The 12409-nt window shown below is 34.9% G+C and overlaps 1 long non-coding RNA gene across 1 annotated transcript in view; it reads right to left on the bottom strand.

Moving 5' to 3' along the window:
• Window positions 1-366: 366 nt before the first annotated feature.
• LOC141502883 (uncharacterized) overlaps window positions 367-12409 on the bottom strand; it is a 78936-nt gene continuing 66893 nt past the window's right edge. Inside the window, exon 6 of the long non-coding RNA XR_012472712.1 lies at window positions 367-437. This is a non-coding gene — a long non-coding RNA (uncharacterized LOC141502883). The remainder of the gene's footprint in view (window positions 438-12409) is intronic.

Below are 12409 nucleotides of genomic sequence, written 5' to 3'. Positions count from 1 at the left end.
CAATTTCTAAGGTGTAAATTCTCACACATATAAAATTTAACATATGGTACTTGAGAGAATGGAGCTGGTTCTAATATATCTTGACTTAGGATACAAAGATCTTGGTATTATGGCAAATGTAACATACCATAACGAAATGAAAGGTTATCAAATGAGTGAGGAGAGGGAACTGAGACTTTTAAGAAAAGTCCAGATAAACTTCACAAAAATAAAATCAATACTATGATGCAATGTTCATATAGGATTTGTTTTTCAATGATTACTGCTACTTTACAAATTAAAATGCATTGACATTTTAAATTACTGTTATTTTATCTTTAATGTATTAGGGAACCAAGTTGACAGAATAGCAGGAAGAAAAATACAGCCAAGTTTCCCAACACAATTCTTCCATTCAGATCTTAAAAATGTACCAGTTTGAGTCCTGATGGAGAAATCTAAGGAAAAAAAAAATCACAATAGCTTAGTAATAGTTCTAACCCAACTCAGCATAGTGAGACCAAAGAGGATTCTATGGATATTGGAGACAGAGCATTCCACTGTTTGGGAACTATTCAGAGACCATGCATTAGGACAAGAAGAGGTCTCAGATCCATAGAAGACTCCCCAACCTCATGTAAACTTTGAGAGAGGTTGACACACTGGCATCTCTATCATTCACTACCCAAATCTAGGTCACAAATCAGGACTGAAGTGGGGATCTTCACTGAGGGGAGGCAATCCAGGATAAGGTGCCCTCAGAGGCTTTAAACTATGTATTAAACAAATAATAAGATAAGAAGCAAATATAGCTGGATGGCTCAGACCCTAGAAGCTGAATGGGGTCTCAGTTCCAGTCTCTAGCCCAATCTGAAACCTTCAGCAAAATAAACTGGTCAGGAATCCCAGAAAAAAGGGAAACCTGCAGTTACATCATTTTAATCTGCAGAATTTTCTAGATGATAGTGGATGAGTTCAACAGTGGTCTTTCAGACTGGGGCAAGCTCACAGGAATGTTGCACATATCTAAATATGGCTCAGAAACTTGAAAAACTCATACCATGAGAGTAGTGATGACTTTACTCTCTAGATCATATCATTTTAGGAGTGCTGAAGAATTACAGGACCCCAGTGTGGGTTGATGAAATCTTGAAATAACATAACACTCACTACCCCAAGAAAGTAGCTGAAGGACCAAGAAGACAAAAACTCAGCCCAGATATTTCCCTTAGAATTGCGCTGAACATAGTTCTAACATAAAGTCCAAAGTCAGGAAGTAGATTAGAACAAAGAGCAAAATAAAAAAGAATTCAATCATAAAGAACTAATATGGTGACAGGAATGTTCAAGATACAAACTACAAAATATTTACAAAGACTCAAAGGAAAACACAGCTTAGGCACAAGTCCAGCTAAAATTCTAGGAAGATGAGGAATGATTTTTTTTTAAATTTCTAAAACTTATTTCAAAAATCAAATGAGGGTATTGGGGAAGGGATTGGGAAAAAGAAATGAGAGCTATGAAAGAAAGATTTGGAAAGAAAATTAATAGCTTGTATCAAGAAGTATAAACCTGGGGCAGCTAGGTGGCACAGTGGATAGAGCACCAGCCCTGGAGCCAGTAGGACCTGAGTTCAAATGTGGCCTCAGACACTTAACAATTACCTATCTGTGTCACCTAACCCCATTGCTTTGCAAAAACTAAAAAAAACCAAAAAACAAAACCCCAAAGAAGTATAAACCTTTGTGCAAGAAACAAACTCCCTGATAATGAGAAAGTATTAAATAGAAGTTAATGACTCAATGAGACAGGAAACATTAAAACAAAGGTAAAAAAGAAGAAAATGTAAGATATATCATTAGCAAATGCTGCTAACTTAGAAAATAGATTGAAAAGGGATCATTTAAGTAAAAATACCTGAAAACTATGACCAAAAAAGTGCCTAGATATCATATTTCAAGAAATCAAAAGGGAAAACTGCTTATATTTCTTTACAGCAAAAGTGAGAAAAAGAAAGAATTCATTTATCTCCTGATAAAAGAAACTTCCAAATGAAACCTCCAAGGAATATGTTAATCAAAATCCAGAGTTTCCATGTCAAAGAAAAAAAAATACTTTTACTGAAGAGCCATAGTCAGGATCACATACTCTTTAGTAGCTACCCTTATAGAGAGAGCTTGATATTACAGAAGGCAAAGAATGTGGTTTTACAGACAAGAATAACTTAACTAGTAAAACTGAGCATAATTGTACAGAGAAAAATTGGACTTTAATGAAAGCAAGGACCTCTAAGCATTCCTGGTGAAAAGACAAGCTACAGAAAAAGTTCAAAGAAGTTGGTAGCACACTAGATAGAACACTGAGTTAGTACCATGAATGAACATTACTTATTTTTTCATTTCAAGAAATCTGTAATCTCACTGATGTGCACTTCCTCCAGTGGTATAGATCACATATATCCATGCCTTTTCAATTGGGGTTCTTGCTCTTGTCCTCCCATAAATTCTCCACGGAAGATCTATCCAAGTGCTTCCCTGTTATTCCTCTAGGGCTTTTTCTATTTCATGGGCGTCAGAGCAATGTCAGGTTGTTGTTCAATCATTTCAGTCATATCCTACTCTCTGTGACTTCATTTGGGGTTTTCTTAACAAAGATAGTGGAATAATTTATCATTTACTTCTCCATCTCATTTGTCAGATGGGGAACTGAGACAAAAAGTGACTTGTCCAGGGTCACACAGCTTGTAAGTGTCTGTAACCAGATTGAATTCATGAAAATGAATCTTCCTGACTCCAGGTCAAGCACTCTGTCCACTTTGACACCTAGCTGTCCAGCACTCATTTTGAGGACCTGTTATTGATCTTTCTTTCCAATTGACCAAATTATTTCTTTTTTCTGGACAAACTTTTCTTAGATCATATTTCTTACATCCCTAAGCCATAATTACTGGTAACATTTGGTAGCTTCCTTATGCTACATTAAATAATTCTATTGCCCACTGAGTCACAAAAAGAGTGGTCTTTTGGAAATTGTGGTGTTCCATGTATAGTAGTCACATAGTATCACAAACTTTACTATTATAACATTTAAAAAGTTAGCTTTTATGTCAGGGAATCCTCTATTGAGACTGTACCATTTTCCAAATGTGAACTAGTCTGCTTTTCTCCTCATATTTAATTCTGAGTCTATTTTTTATTATCAGTATCTGTCTAAAATATAAAAAATAATAATTTGTAGCTAGCATTTTATATAAGACTAATATGTTCCAGAAACTGTGCTGGGTACTTTACTAATATTAGTACTTTTGATCCTTACAACAACCTTAGAAGGTAGGTGTTATTATTCTTCATTTTACAGCTGAGGAAACTGATATTAAGCAACTTGACCAACATCATACAGCTAGTTAGTGTCTGAGGCTGAATTTGAATTCATATCTTCTTAATTCCAGACCCAGTCCTCTATACTACCAGTGGATTAAATTCATTGTACTGTCAATTCAACTGAATGTCGCAGTATAGATAACAGACATTTTTCATCAATTTACCTTTTCCTTTATGGATGACTAAGATGATGTTTTGAATTACTATGAATTTTGCTAAGGAAGAGTACTATGAGATATGATGTCCAGGAGTAAGTAAAATAAGACAAAATATGACAAAATTTTGAATTGGTTGGTTTAATGTTATAGAAAGTCAGAGTAGAGAAATGCTTGAGTTCTTGGGGAAGGTGTTAAAGAGGTAAACCATGAATGAGTCTTAAGGTATGGGTAGGACTTGAAGAGGACTAGGGCAGGCAAATAAGAAGTGATAAGCATAATGGCATGTAAGTAAAAATGAACAAGATATTTAAATGAAAGTAAAGAAATAATCTTGCCTAAGAATGGAAAAAATAGGTTTGAAGAAACAGTAGGCTTTAATATTTGTTAGGCAGTCTGATCAAAATATGGAAGGTAACTTAAGATCCAATACCATAAAGATGTCAATGCCATAAAGAATATGACTTTAATATGATAGATGATTAGAAATTATTGTATCTTTGATAGGTGTGTGATATAATTGTGATGGGAGTATCAATAACCTGTCCCACAGAGTTTATAGACATTTTCACTATGACTCTGAGAGGCTTTGGAATCTTGAACAGTGACCATTTTGCTATTTTTTTATTGAGAAGTCAATGGGAAAAATTTTGTTTTACTTTTGAAGTATGAGGAGTCCATGAGATAGAAAATTTTTTTTAACAGTTTTATATAAAAAAGTTTGAGTTTTAACTGTCATCTGTAAAGAGATTTATTTTAATTAGCATTTGGGGAAAACTACTAACAAGGAGTTGAAATAAACAGATGATAATTGATTGATGTTTGTTCTTGAAGGAAATCCTGACATCAGAATGATAATGCCACGACAAGAAAGTAAACTGGATTTGAATGGGGGCATGATGTGCTAAGTCACCAGTATCACTTTCTCCTCCAGGGCCATTTGAGTTCAGTATTCAGAATTGGAACAGAACGTCTGGAGATGACCTTGGATACAATGAGAGACCTTGGCCTTTTAAAGCCTAGTCTTTCCCAGGTCACAATTTGACTGAGGCAGCGTCCATCCAATTATTACACAAGCCAGAGGTTAGATCAGAGAGAGAGAGAGAGAGATGAGAAGAGGTCAAAAATGACCCATTTCCCCCAAAAGAAAAATTAAATTAGGAGGGTAAGACCCTCAAAATTTCATGCCAAAAGAGAAACAATTGCTATTTACATTCACCTAGGACCAGTCAGAGTAATGAACAAGTGACCTTTAGTCTGAGACCCATTGTTGGCCAATCAAGAAGAATCATAGTGATTTGGGGCCTGTAGACTCTAAGAAATCTTTCCAGGTCATTGGGCAAAGTACCCAAAGGTATGCAGAGAAAGAAAAAGAAAAAGAAAGAGAGAGAGAGGGAGAGAGAGAGAGAGAGAGAGAGAGAGAGAGAGAGAAACAGAGAAAGAAAAAAAGAAAAAGAAAGAAAGGGAGAAAGAAAGAATGAAAGAAAGAGAAAGAAAGGAAGAAAGAGATGAAAGGAAGGAAGAAGGAAAGAAAGGGAGAGAGAGAAAGAAGGATAGAGAGGGGCAAAGAAAGAGAGGGAGAGAGAGAAAGAGAGAGAAAGAAAGAAACAAAGAAAAAGGAAAGAGAAAGAAAGAGAAAAGAGAAAGGAAGAAAGAAAAGACAGAAAGAATGAATGAAAGAATAAAGAAAGAAAGAATGAAAATATGGAAGAATAAAAAAGAAAAAGTTTACTTAAAAACCTACTCTTGACCCAGAACTGTTTAGCGGCACACAAAACAATTATTCTGTTAAGATAACAAAGTAAAGGGATTAAACAATATTGGAAATTTAGCAAAAGGAAAAGTGAGAGGTTATGAGTGTTGCAGTTGGGCTTCTCAGTAGACACCAACAACATAAAGGGAGAATAGCATAGAGAGAGAAAGTTAAGGACCACTGCAAAGGTTGTTGCAACTGGGCTAGATTTCTTAGGGAAATAGAGTTCCTTTAGAAAGTAGCAAGCCAAGATAAAAGAAAAGACTTTTTAAAGCATGACCTGGTATCTAATCTGGGGGAGTTGAGGAGTTAGGATAAAGATGTGGATAACACATAGAGTCCACATGTCCTGTTGGGTCAACTTAGTGTCTTCAACAGTATCTGTAAGGTAGACAGTGGGGTAGTAGTATGGGCTGGTTTCAGTGGTTTTGATAGCTTTGAACACTGGGATAAGAGTTAGTATTAATGTAAAGTCAGCACAGAAAGAGATGGGGTAATCAAGGTTCTATAGATAAAGGGTAGAGCAAAGATGAGGTGATTAAAAACATGTAGATGAGGGTCAGTTACTCAAAGACTTTAAACCTTTCAGGCTAGGGTAGGGAATTAAGGTTTTCTTAATAGGGACTTGTCTTGTGCCTAAGAACAGAGATTTACCAAGTCCTTTTCAGAGGGTAAGGTACTTCACTGAAGTTCAGTGATCTCATCAACAAGATCTGCAAGTAAATTAGATTTGAGTTAGGGGATGTTGTGTAGTCACCAGTTTCACATTCTCCTTTGGAGCTATGTGGGTTCAGTGACCAGATATGGATCAGGATGACTGGTGCTGGTATTGTATGCAGAGGGAGACCTTGGTCTTTTAAAGTATGTCTTTCCCAGGTCACAGTTTGATGAAGCAATGCCCTTTCAGTCATTAAGATTAGGTAAAAAAGAGATGAGGAGAAACCAAAAATGAACCCTTCCAAAAAAAATCAATCGGGGGCAGCTAGGTAGCGCAGGGGGGTAGCTAGGTAGCACAGTAGATAGAGCACCAGCCCTGGAGTCAAGAGTACCTGAGTTCAAATCCGGCCTCAGACACTTAATAATGACCTAGTTGTGTGGTCTTGGGCAAGCCACTTAATCCCATTTGCCTTGCAAAAACCTAAAAAGAAAAAAAAATCAATCTGGGAGGGGAAGATCCTCAGGGATTCCCAGAGATGGAGAATATCTTTTTTGACCAGTTCAAAATAAAAATCAGTCTGGTAAGAGAAGACTCTCAGATTTTCTGGCCAAAACAGAAATAATTGCCCAGAGGATGAAGATGAAAAGTATTTTTTTCTTTACAGAACTGTTTGTCTCTTGTGAACAATTTTTGAAAAAGGAATCCTGAAAAACTTTGGCAACAAATCTAGATGCATGAATGGTGGTACTGAGTTTCAGAAATGAAAAATTAAGAGTAAAAGTTATTGTTAAAGATGACTCTATGAACTTTTTCTTTGTAGATTTCATTACAATTTTTATTATAAATAATTCTTTCTGTCTTTGTTTTATTTATTATACTTTACTAATATATTAAATAGCTTTGATATTTATTTAAACCTAGCAGAATAGGGATATACATATATATATATATATATATATATATATATATATATACTGTTGTATATATACTCACGTATATTTGTATGTATGATATGTATGATAATATATGGTATGAATTTATAATATAGAGAGAAACATATCTATATATATCTACATATGGGGACAAATGCTCTCCAATTTATCAAGTTAATAACATTCTGAAGACTCAGAATGAATTGTTTAATTAATGGGAAAGATTTTGCAATTTAATAATTAATAAGTAGTTAAAGTATATATATAAATAATAAAGAATATATAAATATATGTCATGTACTATCTTAGAACTCTGGATGATGGGAATGAACATGATGATGATGAGTCAAGTAGCAGGTCAAAGAGTGACCACTCCATAGAGGCTACACTTGACTATGGTAGATCATAAAACTCTGCTATATAATGAGAATGGTATTCAGCCATCCATCTTTCCATTCAACATTTATTAAGTGATTAATCTATGTAGCACACTGTGCTAGATATTTGGAGAGATATGTTTAAATAATATATTTTTCCTTCCCTTATAGAGCTCATAAGTCTCATAAGGAAATAAGACAAAAAGAGAAAATATTTTAATACAAAATATTAAATAATAGTCAATCATCAAGCATTTATTAAGTGCTTATCATATGATAGGCACTATACTAGCCTCTTGGGATATAAAGACAAAAGCAAAACAGACCTTGCCCTCAAGAAACCTACATCCTATGATGGAAAACAACATGCACATATATAAATAATGCAAAATACATATGCATAAATACAGAGTAATTACTAGGGAGCACTAGTAGCTGGTAGGGATCAAGTCATGAGCAGGAAGGGCAATCCAGACATTGAAGTAAACATGTGGAAATATAGGGACATAGATTGATATGTCATCAGTTTTGCTGAAAGCTAGATAGAGTGTATGAAGGAAAGGTATGAAGAAGAGTAATTTGTAATAAGCCTGGAAAGGTATGGAAAGCAAAATTATGAAGCATTATAAATGCCAAATATAGAAATAATAATTACTTCTAATACTGATGCTAGTTTTCTGAACAGGAAAATGATGTGGACTTACCTGTATGTTAGGAAGAATATATTGTCAACTGTGTGGAGGACGAATTGAAACTGAAGGAAGAGAGACTAACTAGGAAGCTATTGCAATAGCCCAGATTAAGGGTGTTTCAAAAGCTCGATTAGAGTGGTGATCACACAAGCAGAGAGAGGATAGCCCATGGGATATTGTGGAATTACAACTCAACAAAATAGGTTCATGAGACCTGCAAAATAAATTGCCACTTGAGGTCTGAAGGATAAAGTAATTACTGTCTTGCTTCAGGGAAGGTTTCATGGAGGAAGGAGAATTTGATTTGTGCATTAAAATGGAATAGAAATTAAATGAAAAAAAGGTGGTTAGGGATGTTGGAATTGAAGGCAGCAGAAACACTACGAGCAAGGACATGAAAGAGGAAGATGAATCTGGAAATAATGTATTGGGGTGTTTTAAGGTAACAGAGACTTAAATCAGATACTAGTTAGGAACCTACTGCAAAAGCCTAATATAGTAGATTTTTGATCAGCTTATCAGTTTTTCCTAATTTCTTTCAAAATAGTTTTGCTAATGGTAATAAGATGGCAATGGAATATAACAACATAATTAATTTTCTTGAAGGCATTACTTATTTAAATAACAATCATATACTAGAAAGTCTATTGAATTGAAATAAATATAATTGGAAATAAATATGACCACATCAAGTACATATGTATTCAAGATCAGAATGTTCCAAGGCTAATGACCTGGTTGAATCTTTTTTCCCCCAAAACTATAAATCAACATGTTTTACTTGGCTTCTTACATTCCTACATCAGCCAGTTAAAACTACAGTAGAAACAATGATATGAAGCATTTTCAGTGGAGAAAAAGTAAAAGGAAACTAATGGTGGTATTACTTCAAGTTTAAGCAGAAACTTGGAAACAAAGTCTAGAACAGAAATACAATTACCAAAGTTCAGAAAACAGTGTCTGGCAAGGTTCCTAACCCTTTTTCAGTAAACTTCAAGGATGGAATGGGTCCTTTTGTTGGAGGTAACTTGTGCTGGCACAGAGCTAAGACTGAATTCCTAGGCTTTCCTGATCTGTTTCTAATTTAGATAAAAATTTGTACCACAGATAAATTTGGCCATTACAGTAACAATTATCTATCAAAGTCATTTCATATCAATAATATGTTACTTGTAGCCCAAATCCCCCGCAAAAAATGTATAATCATCTCCTTCAGCAGCTCCTCTCTGGCAATAATATTTTCTAACTGGTGAAAAGATCCAGTGTTGCTGCTTCTAATTTAAGGAATACATGTGACATTATCTCAAGGATAAGATAATGCAGGGTAGACAGGGTAGGGGGTTCAATTGTCTCTTTTACTATACTTATTCATGCTTACAAACATATATATATATATTATGTATATATATATATATATAGATACACACACACACACATATGTGTGTGTGTGTGTGTGTGTGTGTGTGTGTGTGTGTGTGTGTGTGTGCAGAGAGAGTGAGAGAGCCCATCCATAATATATAGATGGGCTATAATTTACTTCTTTTTGATAATATGCTTTCCAGACACAGTAATTAATAACATTTTATCATTCTCTCATAGTTCTTTGGAGGACATAAACTGTATGCTACATACTGACCAGTCAAAAGACTCTTTTAGTAGGTACACTCATCTTCAGACCACTAAGATGCTAGCTTAATTCAACTTCTTCCACACTCAGGAACCAAAGTTGTACTTCTTTGGTATTATCTCATATTACTTCCTTCTACTTCCTATGCTATATGTTTCAGCTAAACTGGATTTTTTGTCCTCCATATGTCCTCCTCCACTTTCTTAACTTTATTCAATTTAAAATTAGGTTTTTCTGCCTGGTATTGGCTAAGAAACAGAGTGGTAGACCAGTAGAATAGACTAGGTGCAATAACAGGAAGCAATTATAGTAATCTGCTGTTTAATTATCCCAAAGAGTCCAACTATTGGGATAAAAACTCTCTGTTCAATAAAAATGCTGGGAAAATTGGAAGTTAGTATGGAAGAAACTTAGATTAGACCAACACCTAACACACTATACCAAGATAAGATCCAAATGGATACAAGATTTAGACATAAAAAACAATACTATAAGCAAATTAGAAGATCAAGGACTAGTTTACCAGATCTATGGAAAGGGAAGCAGTTTATGACTAAGGAAGAAATGGAGAACATCACTAAAAACAAACTAGATGATTTTGATTACATTAAATTAAAAAGCTTTTGCACAGACAAAACTCAAAAGAAATGTAGTAAACTGGGAAACAATCTTTACAACTAATGTTTCTGACAAAGGACTCATTTCTAAAATACACAGAGAACTGAGTCAAATAAAAAAAGCCATTCCCCAAATGACAAATGGTCAAAGGATATGCAAAGGCAATTTACAGAAGAGGAGATCAAAGCAATCCATAATCATATGAAAAATTGCTTTAAATCATTACTTATTAGAGAAATGCAAATTAAAGCTTCTCTGAGGTACCACCTCATACCTCTTAGACTGGCCAATATGACCAGAAAGGATAATGATCATTGTTGGAAGGGTTGTGGGAAATCTGGGACACTATTACACTGTTGGTGGAGCTGTGAACTCATCCAACCTTTCTGGAGAGAAATTTGGAACTATTCCCAAAGGGCAACAAAAATGTGCATACCTTTTGATCCAGTAATACTACTACTGGGTCTATACCCTGAAGAGATGATGAAAAAGGGTAAAAACATCACTTGTACAAAAATATTCATAGCAGCCCTGTTTATGGTGGCAAAGAATTGGAAATCACGTAAATGTCCTTCAATTGGGGAATGGCTTAGCAAACTGTGGTATATGTATGTCATGGAACACTACTGTTCTATTAGAAACCAGGAGGGATGGGAATTCAGGAAAGCCTGGAGGTGTTTGCATGAATGGATACTGAGTGAGATGAGCAGAACCAGAAAAACACTGTACACCCTAACAGCAACATGGGAGTGATGATCAACCTTGATGGACTCATTCTTTCCATCAGTGCAACAATCAGGGACAATTTGGGACCGTGATGGAGAATCCATCTGTATCCAGAGAAAGAACTGTGGAGTTTGAACAAAGACCAAGGACTATTACCTTTAATTTAGAAAAAAAAAATGCTATCTTATTGTATGATCTTGCTATCTCTTATACTTTATGTTTCTTCCTTAAGGATATGATTTCTCTCTCATCACATTCTATTTGGATCATTGTATACCATGGAAACAATGTAAAGACTGGCAAATTGCCTTCTATGGGGGGGAGGGAAGTAAGATTAGGGGAAAAATTGTAAAATTCAAAATAAATAAAATCTTTAAAATTAGGTTTTTATTTTATTTTCATTAAGATATACCTTCTTTCTTTTTTATCTCTGCCTATCACTCCCCTCCCCAGTGAAAAAGTAAGCAAACAAATTTCCAGTTTGGCTATTCCAAAAATATATTTCTGAATCTGTACTCTGAAGTCATCACTTCTCTTTCAGGAACTTGTTAACATGATTCAATATGAGTCCTTTGGAATTGTGATTGATCATTGTGTTGATTAGCATTCATAAGTCTATCAAAATTATTTGTCCTGGGTGGCTAGGTGGCACAGTGGATAAAGCACCAGCCCTGGAGTCAGGAGTACCTGGGTTCAAATCCGGTCTCAGACACTCACTAATTACCTAGCTGTGTGGCCTTGGGCAAGCCACTTAACCCCATTTGCCTTGCAAAAACCTAAAACATTGTCTTTAAAATTTTTTTTTTAAATTTTAACTTCCAATTCCAAATTCTCTCCCTCTACTTCCCTTGCCCATTGAAAAAGCAAGGAAAACAATGCTCATTATACATATGAAGTCATGTAAAACATTTCCACATTAATTATGGTGCAAAACAAAATTTAAAGTAAGAAAGATAAAGTGAAAAAGATATCATACCTTTGCTCATAATGTTCCTTATGTTTTTAAAATTCTCTACACTTTTTCTCCTCCCTTGTTGAATTCCTACCTATCTTTTAAAACCAAACTTTAATGTTAAAACCTTGGCAAAATCTTCCCTAGTCCCTCCCACCTTTAGCCTTCATTGACAAGGCATAGTACTCTGCTCACACTTCTCTGATACAATTTTGTATTATAATTATTTGTGTTTCAATGCATCATATTCTCCTTCTAGGCCAGGAGTGTCCAAAATTTGACCCTTGGGTTGTGGCTTGCAGTGCAATTTTATACGGCCTCCTGTAGATTTTAATTTTCATGAGCAAAAAATAAATAATAATTTGCATGGAATGCATATTAGATTTTTTAATTCTATCACTAATAAATAATCTCGATGATGTTAACTTTCTTTGGTGTTTTTAAGCAGTGTTATGACATATTGCACAGAATTTTCAAGTGATCTGTGAGATGCCTTCCATTTGTTCAATACAGACAAGTCAGTATACACCTGTCCTTATTCTGTTGTGTTGTTGCTTTGC

This window comes from Macrotis lagotis, chromosome X (assembly GCF_037893015.1).
Source record: "Macrotis lagotis isolate mMagLag1 chromosome X, bilby.v1.9.chrom.fasta, whole genome shotgun sequence".
NCBI classification, from domain to species: Eukaryota; Metazoa; Chordata; class Mammalia; order Peramelemorphia; family Peramelidae; genus Macrotis; species Macrotis lagotis.
Note: the sequence above shows the minus strand (reverse complement) of the source record. Positions and strands in the feature narration are given on the sequence as shown.